The 14,024-nt window shown below is 44.9% G+C and overlaps 1 protein-coding gene across 1 annotated transcript in view; it reads right to left on the reverse strand.

Annotated features, from left to right (window-relative positions):
- The window catches only part of PLCE1 (phospholipase C epsilon 1), a 579,770-nt gene that overhangs the window by 103,242 nt on the left and 462,504 nt on the right, over window positions 1-14,024 (reverse strand). The window lies entirely within an intron of this gene.

Genomic DNA, 14,024 nt, shown 5'->3' on the forward strand with positions numbered 1-14,024 from the left:
GATCATGAGGGTTATATTATGTATATGTGAAGCACAAGGACGCCTCTTTAGGACGGTGATATAGCGCCACCCAGTAACAGCGCCCCCATTGGTTGATTGGGACACGAATTGGGTATTTAAATGGGAACCTGGGTTCATTAAAACCACGCCCCCTGAAGAAGGACATCCACACCGAAACGTGCGTTGGGGTTTTTGCTTCCTGCCCCTACGATCTGCAGTATGACGGGTAACTATCTAATTATGATGCACAGTTACTAATCTTACTATCAGGCGTATTTATAGCATGCTGTCTGCAATTTCAGAGGTCAGTTTTCCAGCCCAGATCTTGGGAAATTCAGAGGACAAGGCGTTGGCCGCCGGTACCTCAGAGGCAGGGGTTATCGGAAGGGGAACACCAGGATGTCTGCCAAACACAATGGAAAACGGAGACTTGGCCGAGGACTCGCCAGCATGGTTGTTCTAGGCGAACTCTGCCCAGGGGAGTAAGTCAACCCAGTCGTTCTGGTGGGCATTGGAGAAATGACGAAGGTACCCAGTCAACGTCTGGTTGGTACGCTCCACCTGCCCATTGGACTGTGAATGGTAGGCAGAGGAGAAGTCGAGGGAAACGTTCAGGAGCTTACAAAGTGCCCGCCAGAACTTGGAGGTGAACTGAACCCCTCGGTCAGACACAATGCGTTGAGGTAGTCCATGGAGTCTGAAGATCTGATGGAAGAAAACTTTGGCCAACTCAGGAGCCGAGGGGAGACCGGGCAGAGGGATGAAGTGGGCCATCTTGGAGAAATGATCCACCACCACCAAGATGACTGTACAGCCAGAAGGACGGGGTAGGTCGGTGATGAAATCCATGGCAATGTTTTCCCAAGGAACCGCAGGGACGGGCAACGGAAGCAACAAGCCGGACGGAGGTCATCGTGGCACTTTGCGTGATAAGGGCAAGGGTCTTCTTAGTTCCGGCATGGCTGGCCAGTCTGGAGGAGTGCCCCGATAGAAGGACCTTTAGCTTGAGGTTTTCAGGCACAAGAGTCTTGCCGGGAGGTGGAGGAAGCCAGTTCACTGGAGCCACTGTGATGATTCTAGTGGGGTCAATGATAAGTGAAGGTTCCTCCACTGTTTCGTGTGGCTGGAAAACCCTGGACAGAGCGTCGGCTTTGGTATTCTTGTTGCCGGGGCGAAAACGGAGCTCGAAGTCAAATCGGGCAAAAAATAAGGACCATCTGGCCTGACGAGGGTTGAGTCTCTGGGCAGACTAGAGATAGGCCAGCTTCTTGTGATCCGAGAAGATGGAGTTCAGGGGAGCCTTCAGTTGTGCTCAAAAGTTTACATACCCAGACAGAATTTTTGCTTTCTTGGCCTTTTTTCCATAGAATATGAATCATAATACCAAAACTTTCTCCACTCATGGTTAGTGGTTGGGTGAAGCCATTTATTGACAAACTACTATGTTTTCTCTTTTAAAATCATAATGACAACCCAAAACATCCAAATGACACTGATCAAAAGTTCACATACCCTGGTGATTTTGGTCTGATAATATGGACAGAAGTTGACACAAACGGGTTTGAATGGCTACTAAAGATAACATCCTCATCCGTGACCTGTTTGCTTGCATCTTTCATTCATCCACTGACACTTCTAAATTGCGAGTCATGGGGAAAGCAAAAGAATTGTCAACGGATCTACGTGAAAAGGTAGTTAAACTGTAAAAAACAGAAAAGGGATACAAAAAGACATCCAATGAATTGATAACGCCAGTCAGCAGCGTTCAAACTGTGATTAACAAATGGAAAATTAGGGGCTCTGTAAAAACAAAACCATGGTCAGGTAGAGTAACAAAAATTTTGTTCACAACTGCCAGGAAAATTGTTCGGGATGCAAAGAATAACCCACAAATAGCATTAGCTGAATTACTGGACTCTCTGAAAACTAGTGGTGTGGCTGTTTCAAGATGCACAACAAGGAGGCACTTGAAGAAAAATGCCCTGCATGGTCAAGTCATCAGAAGAAAGCCATCACTGTGCAAATGCCACAAAGTATGTTGCCTACAATACACAAAACAGCACAGAGACAAGCCTCAAAACTTCTCGAAAAAAGTAATTTGGAGTGACGAGACCAAAATTTAACTTTTTGGCTACAACCATAAACGTTACATTTGGAGAGAGGTCAACAAGGCCTATGATGAAAGGAACACCATTCCTACTGTAAAGCACAGAGGTGGTACAGAGGTGGATCACTGTTGTTTTAGGGATGTGTGAGCTACAAAGGCACAGGAAACTTGGTCAAAGTTGAAGGAAAGATGAATGCTGTACATTATCAGCAAATACTAGAGGCAAATTTGCAATCATCAGCCCGGAAGTTGCACTTGGGACATACTTGTATGTTCCAACATGACAATGATCCAAAACACAAGGCCAAGTTGACCTGTCATTGGCTACAGCAGAACAAAGTGAAGGTTCTGGAGTGGCCATCTCAGTTTCCTGACCTCAATATCATTGAGACACTCTGGGGAGATCTCAAGCACAAATTCTGCCAGGGTATGTAAACTTTTGAGCACAGCTGTACATCGCCTCCTCTCCAGTCATTGTGAGGGACAGACAACTACGACATTGGGCTCTTATTGGTAATTTCATACACTATTAATGGAATGGAGTCAGTGCACTTTACAGATATCATGATTACTGTTCCCATTGGGGCTCATCACACTCTAAATTCTGGGAGGAGAATGGGGTATGCATATAACGTGCACATACAGAAAAGCAAACAGATAAGCCTTTCAGCATCAGAGCATGGCACAAAATTGGACCCGACGTCTGGCACTGGCACCATTTCACAACACCTCATCCAGACGCTTTTAATAACATTAAAAAAATTATTCAGCAAAACAAATTACTCTACTAAAATGAGATTTACCACTGCAGGTAAATGAAATAAGCAGACTTGTACAGGAAACTGCGAGATTACTTTAGAAATGAAAATAAATGACTTCCCAATATTCTCCGTAACAGAGGTCTTTCGTTGTCCTTAAAAATGTCATTCTTCATTAGAATGAAATACAAAATGAATCGGCCAAGCCAAACTGTTTTTATCCATACGAAGCACAGATAGATGGTAATTCAGTAATTGCACTGAATCATTCTAGAAAACATTATTAACCGGCTTAACCGAAATGTATTCTGCATATTTTACAGCAAAAATAAACCGCGCCGGCTTCTGGTGAGCTGCATGTTCATCACTCGTGATGTGCCTCCAGAACATGGTGGCAATGCTCTGAAACAGTTTACAAGAAATGTGCCATTAATGAAAGGAACTCTATGCTAGACAACCCTCATTAGTACAGAATGAGCTACAATCAGAATTAAATTCTCAGATGAACCTCAGATGAACCCCTTCTAATTTTCAGTTGAACATCACCTCCCCTCTCTATTTTCTATAGCAACTTGTTTTCTTGCAAGGTTCTTAGCTTCAGAGTTTTGAAAAATCCTTGTCCCCAGGCTGTAATTTGTTTAAATAAATTATTTAATAAAAAAAATAAAATAACCACCCTCCCCAGGTCCAGAACGGAGTATCTGCCACTGATCCTGGTGTCTGTTGCTGACTGAAGCCAATGAATGAACATCCTCACCTGTGACAAATACTAGGAAAATTGTTCGGGATGCAAAGAAAAACCCACAAATAACATCATCTGAAACACTGGACTCTTTGAAAACTAGCGGTGTGGCTGTTTCAAGATGATAACGTGCTGCATTCATCTTTCCTTCAACTTTGACCAAGCTTCCTGTGCCTTTGTAGCTCACACATCCCCAAAATATCAGTGATCCTCCTCCATGATCCTCCTCCATGCTTTACAGTAGAAATGGTGTTTCTTATTGTGCATCTTGAAACAGCCACACTGCTAGTTTTCTGAGTCCAGTATTTCAGCTGATGTTATTTGTGGGTTTTTCTTTGCATCCCGAACAATTTTCCTGGTATTTTTCACAGGTGATGATGTTCATGCATTTGTCACAGGTGAGGATGTTACCTTTAGTAGCCATTCAAACCTATTTGTGTCAACCAAAAAAGAAATGACCTAGTTATAAAAGGCACTTCCAAAATAACATACTACCTACAAATAAACTGTAGCATATGCCAAGTAAAAATGCAAGGGTTTTTTATTTAACAGATATTGACACACAATTTTTTTTAAAGGATTCAGTGGATAAATACACACATACTGTATATGGACCTGAGAACACAGGAATTAAAATACCCACGCCATAAACATATTTAAAAAATAGATAAACATCCAGAGCATATAAAGAAAAATTATATTTATTTTCAATAGGGTTCCTCAGAAAATGTATGGAGCAAAGCTTTCTTGAATGTTAATATCATACAATTCAGTATATTTCTCTTTGCAAACAGTGCTTTTGGAGTTGTCAGCCAAATTTGGTATTCAATATAACATTCAAAAAGCATAGATACATAAATAAGGAAAAAAGTTCTCAGGCAGCTCTATTTAGATGCCCATATAGCTTATGGCTCTATGACATGCACAAAAGTGAACAGGTCGGATGGACCGTGTTCACACTACCCAAAGACTGAAACACAAAAAAAAAAAAAACACAGTATGACAAACGTGCAAAAATACTCTGTTGCAAAAAATATAACAGTAGACAGCAAGTGCTAGCAAAAAATGACAACGAAAACAGGGTATTTAGTTGATACGCTTTTTGCAAAAAATGCGTCACGATTGGGCTGGCGAGTAAACTGGGACCAGGTGCTCCTTTTCTGGCCCTGACACTAGGGGGCACCCTAACTCGCCCTGTTCCCCGGGATACCTCAGATGGCGAGGATGCCAGGGCCTCCGCCCTAGCCCTGTCTCCTAGCTGTAGCCCTGCGTCTGTCCCCCTCCCCCCTCCCAGGGAAGTGAGGAACTACCGTGTACCCAAGTACACCAACCCAACAGACAGGGGAACAAGACAAGGGTAAAAGAAAATTCCACTCACAAATAATACTCTCACAAGCAACAGAGGTATACGCCAGAGTGTGAAGGATGGGGGAAGAAAACAAAGCAGGAATGGATGAGGAATCTCCAAGCGTACAAACCACACAGTCGTCTCACAATAAACTCTTTCAGCACTCCTAACACCAGCTCCTCTCTCTCTCCAGATCCTTGAAGCAAATGCTATCTCAGACAAAGATCTGACCTGTGGACCTAGTTTTATAGGAGAGAGGAGTGGGTAACCAAGCACAGCTGAAAGCAGGGATTTCCACATGACCGATTAACCCCTGTCCTGCGGAAAGAAACAAACACCCTTAATATGCCGGAGAAGTGCTTCTTCTCAGCGGCAAAGCAGGAGCCACCAGACGCTGCGGTTTTCTGGCTCTGTTCTGTCGCGGTAACCCTGTGACAGTACCCCCCCTTCTACGAGGGACCTCCGGAACCTCAGGGCCTGGTTTATCTGGATGTGCTACATGGAAGGCCCGAACCAGTCTGGCTGCATGGACGTCAGAAGCTAGAACCCACATCCTTTCCTCAGGACCATACCCCCTCCAATGTACCAAGTATTGCAGTGACCGACGAACAAAACGAAAGTCCAAGATCTTAGCTATCTGGAACTCCAGATTAACATCGACCATAACAGGAGAAGGTGGCAGGGGTGAAGGTCCAGCTGATGTCACGTATTTCTTGAGAAGTGAACGGTGAAAAACATTATGAATTTTAAAAGTTGGTGGCAGAGCAAGGCGGAATGCTACCGGATTGATGACGGCTAAGATTTTATAGGGACCAATTTCCAAGATGGAACCTTCAGCTTAATGTTCTTTGTGGACAACCACACCCAGTCACCAACACACAGGTCCGGACCCACCATACGTCTCCGATCGGCCACACTCTTATACTTGGAACCCATCTTTCGCAAATTATTAGTCACCCCCTGCCATATGGTAGATATGGAAGAAGAAAACAGTTCCTCCTCCGGTAAACCAGAGGGCTGATCTCCATTAAACGAACTAAACTGTGGATGGAACCCATATGCCCTAAAAATGGGGACTTACCGGTTGATTCCTGACAGCGATTATTAACTGCAAATTCAGCCAACGGTAGGTAGGTCACCCAGTCCTCCTTATTCTCAGACACAAAACATCTTAGATATGTTTCCAAATTTAGATTAACCCGTACAGTCTGCCCGTTGGACTGTGGGTGAAAAGTCGACAAGAGTGACAAATGGATCCCAAGACGGTTGCAAAACGCCCTCCAGATTTTGGACACAAACTGCACCCTCCGATCTGAGAGAATATCGGTAGGAACCCCATGCAGTCTGATTATCTCCCTGATGAAGATTTGCGCCAGAGTCTTGGCGTTAGGCAAAGCTGGTAACGCAATAAAATGAGACATTTTACTGAACCTATCCACCACCACCAAGATTTCAACGTTCCCTGCAGACGCAGGTAAATCAGTAATAAAATCGACCGACAAGTGAGTCCAAGGTCTGTTGGGAATCTCCAATGGTTGGAGAGCCCCAGATGGTCACGTATGCGAAGTCTTAGAATGCGCACAGACATTGCAGGCGGCCACATACTCCCAAACATCCTTATGAGCACCTGGCCACCAAAACCACCTAGTAAGTAGATCTGCAGTGGCCTTATTCCCCGGATGTCCAGCCAGCACTGTATCATGATGTTCACTAAGGAGTCTTAGACGGAGATTGAGCGGCACAAACAGTTTCCCCAGAAGACAGGTAGCAGGGGCATCCCCCTGAGCATCAGCAACCTCTCTTTCAAGATCAGAGCATATTGATACCATCACTACCCCTTTTTGTGAATAGGTACCGGTTTGCACTTATCGCCTCCCCCAGGAAAGCAACGGGACAAAGCATACGCTTTAACATTTTTGTTCCCCGGCCTAAAAGTAACAAAAAAGTTAAACCTGGTAAAGAATAACGCCCATCTTGCCTGACGCGGTGTAAGACGTTTTGCCGACTCCAAGTAAACCAGATTCTTATGATCAGTGATCACCATCACAGGGTGAACCGCTCCCTCCAAAAAATGACACCACTCCTCAAATGCCCATTTGATAGCCAAGAGTTCCCTATTACCAATATCATAGTTTCTCTCAGCTGGCGAAAGTTTTTTTTTTAGAGAAGTATGCGTATGGTTGCCATTTACCAGGAGACGCACCCTGCGACAATACAGCCCCCACTCCCACCTCGGATGCATCCACCTCTACGATAAAAGGCTGAGTGACATCAGGCTGCATAAGAATCGGCGCAGAAGCAAAACACCCCTTCAGTGTGTCAAACGCCTCCCTGGCAGGACTGGACCACCTGGAGAAGTCTGTCCCCTTTTTGGTCATATCAGTTAGTGGTTTAGCTACTACCGAAAAGTTTATGAATTTTCGGTAGTAGTTGGCGAAACCTAAAAACCTTTGTAAGGCCTTCAAATCCTCAGGGCGATCCCATTCCAAAACCGCCCGGACCTTCGCTGGATCCATGCGAAAACCAGTGGAGGATAATACATATCCAAGAAAAGGGATCTCCTCAACCGAGAACATACACTTCTCCGATTTGACATACAACTTATTGTGACGTAGAATGTGGAGGACTTGCCGGACATGTTGGTGGTGTACTTCAAGGTCAGGTGAATACACAAGGATATCATCCAGGTAAATAACCACAAACCTGCCTACTAGGTGACTGAAGATGTCACTAATAAAGTGCTGAAATACGGTGGGCGCGTTCGTCAATCCAAAAGGCATCACTAGATACTCGTAGTGCCCCTCTGGTGTATTAAACGCAGTCTTCCACTCATCCCCATCCTTAACGTGGATGAGGTTGTATGCCCCCCGAGGTCCATTTTAGAGAACCATTTTGTTCCCACAATTTGATTAAAGAGGTCGGGGATCAGAGGTAGCAGATACGGATCACGGATAGTGATAGCATTCAGTTCCCGGAAGTCCAGGCAAGGACGTAACCCCCCATCCTTCTTCTTGACAAAAAAAACCCCCTGCAGCAAGGGGGGAAGAGGATGATCTGATATGACCCTTAGCCAGGCTTTCCTTAATAAAGTCCTTCATGGCCTGCCTCTCTGGACCTGAGATTTTTTAAAGTCTGCTCTTGGGCAGCTTGGCAACAGGGACCAGATTAATGGCACAGTCATAAGGACGATGAGGAGGAAGCTCTTGGCTCCCCTGCTCTGAAAACACATCCTCGAAGTCTGACAGGTAATGGGGCACGGACTGGGTATCCACCCTTGCCAACCGGATACCCAAGCAGTATCCTTGAGAGTATGAACTCCATTTTATCACTTCCCATGTCTGCCAATCAATTACCGGATTGTGCTCGGCGAGCCAAGGAAGTCCCAGTACTACAGGTGAGGACAGGCCCTCAAGCACGTGACAGCTTAACACCTCTGAAAGTATGGCTCCCACCTGTAGTCGCAAGTCATGGACCACCTACGTGAAATGCCCCTGCCTTAGAGGGCCGGAATCGATGGCTATAATGGGTATCGGTCTGGACAAGGTATCTGGGGCAAGACCTTGGTCCCGGACGAACTTGGCGTCTATCAAACTAAACCCTGCCCCACTGTCCAAGAAGGCAGATACGTCCACCTTATTTTCACCCGTATACAAAATGGCTGGAAGGAAAAATCGAGTCTTTCCCACCGAGGTTACGAGTACACCCAAGTTGCCAACCTCCCTGCAACCCGGACCCTCTAGTTTTCCGGCGGTTGTTTAAACAAATGACGGGTAGGACATGTGTTCACAAAATGACCTCTTTTGCCACCACAGAAACACACTCCCCCTTACGCCGAACTACTGTACGTTTGCTAGGTTGGGACGCTGCACCCACCTGCATGGGTTCCACAGTGGGATCTGTATAGACCACGCTCAACCTTGGACCTCCCTTCCCCAGAGGTGACTCCTTTTATCTCTGGCGAAGACGGCAATCAACCCGGATCGCCAGAGACATGGCCGCCTCTAGGGAGTCAGGAGTCTCATAGAGAGCTAATGCATCTCTTACCCTCTCAGAGAGACCCTCACAGAACTGACTACGGAGGGCTGGGTCATTCCACCTAGTGTCGGTGGCCCACCGCCGGAACTTGGAGCAGTATTCCTCAGCTAGACGGTCTCCTTGCTGAAGTTGGCGCACAGATGACTCAGCCAAGGAGACGCGATCAGGGTCGTCATACACCAAGCCCAAAGCCTGAAAGAAACCTACTACTGTTTGGAGCGAGTGTGAGTCAGATGGGAGAGAGAATGCCCAAGATTGTGGGTCCCCCTGCAGGAGCGAGATAACAATCCCCACCCGTTGCTCCTCCGTACCGGAGGATACCAGACGCAGCTGGAAATAAAGTTTACAGGCCTCACGGAACACAAAAAACTTGTCCCGTCCACCAGAGAACCTGTCTAGCAGCGCGATCTTGGGTTCAGCAATGATTTGTCTGGATGACGCAATCCCCACACTAGATGTAACAGGGGGCTGTGAAACCACTGTGCGTAAATCCGCCACCTCCAAACTGAGCTGCTAACTTCCCTGTCAGCGCTGTGATGGGATCCATCATGGATCAGAAAAAGGTATTTCGGTCTGAGATAATGTCACGATTGGGCTGGCGAGTAAACTGGGACCAGGGGCACCTTTTCTGGCCCTGACACTCGGGGGCACCCTAACTCACCCTGCTCCCCAGGATACCTCAGATGGCGAGGATGCCAGGGCCTCCGCCCTAGCCCTGTCTCCTAGCTATAGCCCTGCATCTGTCCCCCTCCCGGGGAAGTGAGGCGCTACCGTGTACCGAAGTACACCAACCAGACAGACAGGGGAACGAGACAAGGGTAAAAGAAAATTCCACTCACAAATAATACTCTCACAAGCAACAGAGGTATACACCAGGGTGTGAAGGATGGGGGAAGAAAACAAAGCAGGAATGGATGAGGAATCTCCAAGTGTACAAACCACACAGTCGTCGCACAATAAACTCCTCCAGCACTCCTAACACCAGCTCCTCTCTCACTCCAGATCCTTGAAGCAAAAGCTATCTCAGACAAAGATCTGGCCTGTGGATCTAGTTTTTATAGGAGAGAGGAGTAGTTAACCAAGCACAGCTGAAAGCAGGGATTTCCACATGACCGATTAACCCCTGTCCTGCTGAAAGAAACAAACACCCTTAATATGCCGGAGAAGTGTTTCTTCTCAGCGGCAAAGCAGGAGCCACCAGACGCTGCGGTCTTCTGGCTCTGTTCTGTCGCGGTAACCCCGTGACAAAATGTATACTAAGCCACTCCACCAACTTCACCAATTATAGCAGTAATCAGATTATTATTATTATTATTATGCATTTATATAGCGCCATTTATTCCATGGCGCTTTACATGTGAAAAGGGGATAGGGATGACAAAGTTATGCTACGGTGCAGTGGTTAAAGTGCAAGCATGCTACTAGAGGTTTACAATAGTCAGGTAGACATGAAGGAGGAAGCAAATCAACTAAATACAAGGGGTATACATGACCTGGTTAGCAGGGTGCGCCTGACGCGCGTTTCGCGCTAGCTTCTTCAGATGGGGGTGTAGTGGTAAGTGGTGATCTAAGTATATTTTTGCATAAGTTTTGAACATTATTTAGCACTATGCATTTTAATGTTATTTATTTATTGCCTTTGGATGCAGAGATAGCAAGCAATTTGAGAGAGAATATATACCTAGACAATTTTGTTGTGAGGAGCCATAAAGGTTTTTATATAGAGCCATAAGCTATATGGGCATCTAAATAGAGCTGCATAATTTGTTTCCTTATTTATGTATCTATGCTTTATGAATGTTATATTTAATACCAAATTTGGCTGACATATAACTCCAAAAGCACTGTTTGCAAAGGGAAATATATTGAATTATATGATATTAACACTCATACACTCATGAAAGCTTTGATCCATACATGAGGAACCCTATTGAAAATAATTTTTCTTTTTTCTTTATATGCTCTGGATATTTATCCATTTTTTGAATATGTTTATGGCATGGGTATATTAATTCCTATGTTCTCAGGCCCATATATGTGTGTATTTATCCACTGAATCTTTTTAAAAAATTGTGTGTCAATATCTGTTAAATAAAAAACCCTTGAATTTTTACTTGGCATATGCTTCAGTTTATTTGTAGGTAGTATGCTATTTGTGTCAACGTCTGTGCATTTTATCAGGCCAAAATCACCAGAGCATGTAAACGTTTGATCAGGGTCATTTGGATGTTTTGAGTTATCATTATGAACTAAAAAGAGAAAACACAGTAATTTGACAATAAATGGCTTCACCCAACGACTAACCATGAGTGGAGAAAAAGTTTTGGTGTCATTCATATTCTCTGAAAAAAGGCTAAGAAATAAAAAATTCTGCCGAGATATGTAAACTTTTGAGCACAACTGTATATATATGTTGTGATGTACCAACTAGTTGTATTGTGAGAGACAGGTATGTATCGCACAGACAGAGGTCTGCTGCGATCTAAAATCCAGGACAGTTTGATGGGTCTTGTGGTCCCACATACCTGTATATTTGATTAAGGCTGGATTTAAGGGTTAACCAAAAAGTGATAGGTGGGGCTGGTTAACCACATACCTCCTAGGTTCCTGTGATGTTAGAAAGGGCCTATATGTTTCCTAGTTGCACCACATATGAGGGCCATACGTGCGTCTGGAGCTGGCTGAAGCCCTGAATGTTCAGCTAATGAGTGTCTGGACTACGGACAGGACCAGGATAAAGCCAGTGTGAGAAGCCTGCAAATCTGTTAAGCAAGTAACCCAGAGCATGGGAAATTGTGTGCGCTGACGGGTGTCAGTTATTGAGCTGTGCGGACATAACCGCAGTTGAATTGGTCTAATAGGTCAGACAAGTTTCTACAAAGTGTGCAGATGTATCTGCTAAAGAGAATGGGCTGTATGTTGGTTATGTGAGGTTTACATGGCCTACCGTGGCTTATGGTTGGTTGTATAGTACACGAGAAATGGACTTATGTAAATGAAGAAAATGTTGCTCTTTCAAATATCTCTTTCAAGTGAGTGTACCCCAACCAGCCTCGTGATCGCTGCGTCACAATGTATATATATATCATATTATAATTATATATAATGTGCCCTTTCTTTATCTCTTACCCAACAGATGTTCATTATGGTTGATATCCCCTGGTCTAAGGCGGCACCTTTAAGATGCAAGGGTTTACAATGTACAGATCAACATGGGTCTCATATAATTTTTATTTTTTTACTCAATTAAGTGTCAGATAACTGTTTGTACCAAAAGAGTCGTATGACTTCATAGTTAGCAAAATAGTGAAGCCTACATTACTGTTATCTAGTAGCAAGCTTAAAGAGGTTATCCCACAAATCTTTTTCAATATAAAACTACCTTCATGTAGAGTGAATAAGAGAAATACGTTAAATATATTTTGTTAAAATATTTTTTTTCGCCATATTTTGACTCCCTATTGTTTCCTGCCCTTTGTGAATGACTGGTAACATTATTTTCACAGTACTCCTATTCACTACTTTATGGTTCCCATCCCCAGAAGAATCTTAGCACTTTCATCACATCTTCAAAGCCATTTAAAAATTAGTCCATCCTTCCTAAACTGTCTAAAAAGTCTTTCCATCTGTGCCTGACATTCAGTCCGTTTGACACGAGTACCGTATATACTCGCATATAAGCTGAGATTTTCAGCCCATTTTTTTGTGCTGAAAGTCCTCCTCTCGGCTTATACATGAGTTATATACCAGGGGTGGGCGGGCGAGGGGGAGCGGGAGTGTCAGAGACCATACTCACCCCTCCTGGAACGTCTCTGCAGCCCCTGCTTCTCACTCGGTTGTCTTCTTCCTGCGTTCAGCGGTCAAGTGGTACCGCTCATTAAACTCATGAATAAGCGCATATTTATGAGTTTAATGAGCGGTACCACGTGACCGCTGAACGCAGGAAGACGATGTCCGAGGAAGAAGCAGGGGCTGCAGAGAAGACTGTGTGCCAGGAGGGGGTGAGTATGACAGAAGCAGAGCAATATTCACCTGTCCCCGTTCCATCGCCGTGCACCGCTGTGTCTCTGGGTCCTCCTGCTGTGACATTCAGGTCAGAGGGCGCGATGACGTAGTCAGTGTGTGCCCTCTGCTGAACGTCACTGCAGAGACCCGAGAGACAGAGCAGTGGAAGGCGATGGAACGGGGACCGGTAAATATCGCCAGTGTCGGGGGCTCAGGACACCGGCACCTGGCCCCCAGCCCCCAGCGATATTTTTTTTTAAATTGCAGCAGCAGTGGCAGCAGCAAATAAGGGGTATTTATGGAGCATCTTATGAGGCACCATTAACCCTTGTGCAGCAGCATATGAGGGGTATTTATGGAGCATCTTATGGGGCAGCATTAACTCTTGTGCAGCAGCATATTATGGGGGTTATTTATGGAGCATCTTATGGGCCAGCATTAACCCTTGTGCAGCAGCATATGGGGGTATTTATGGAGCATCTTATGTGGCAGCATTAACCCTTGTGCAGCAGCATATGGGGGGTATTTATGGAGCATCTTCTTGGGCCAGCATTAACCCTTGTGCAGCAGCATATGGGGGGGTTATCTATGGAGCATCTTCTTGAACCACCAATAACCCTCGGCTTATACATGAGTCAATAAGTTTTCCCATTTTTTTGTGGCAAAATTAGGGGGGTCGGCTTATACGCGGGTTGGCTTATACACGAGTATATATGGTATGTCATATCATAAGGTATGAAAAACATATGTCACTGTCCCATGTTGATTTCATCTCTGCTTGTTAGAGAAGACACAATTGCATCTGTTCATACACCTTCCTAAATGGATAGCTTGCTTTGTTCAAGAGTAGAGCTGAGTGGAGCTTTTGAAGTTCAAATGCGCCAAATTTGCCTAATTTTCCCAAAAACTTAGATTTGTCAGAGTAGAGTAGAGGACCCCACTGACCATAACAGCTTACACTCTACAGTAGAGAGAGGACCCCACAGACTATAAGCTTACACTCTACAGTAGAGAGAGGACCCCACTGAC

This window comes from Dendrobates tinctorius, unplaced genomic scaffold, assembly GCF_039654945.1.
Source record: "Dendrobates tinctorius isolate UK_male_01 unplaced genomic scaffold, ASM3965494v1 ptg000156l, whole genome shotgun sequence".
In the NCBI taxonomy this organism is placed as follows: Eukaryota; Metazoa; Chordata; class Amphibia; order Anura; family Dendrobatidae; genus Dendrobates; species Dendrobates tinctorius.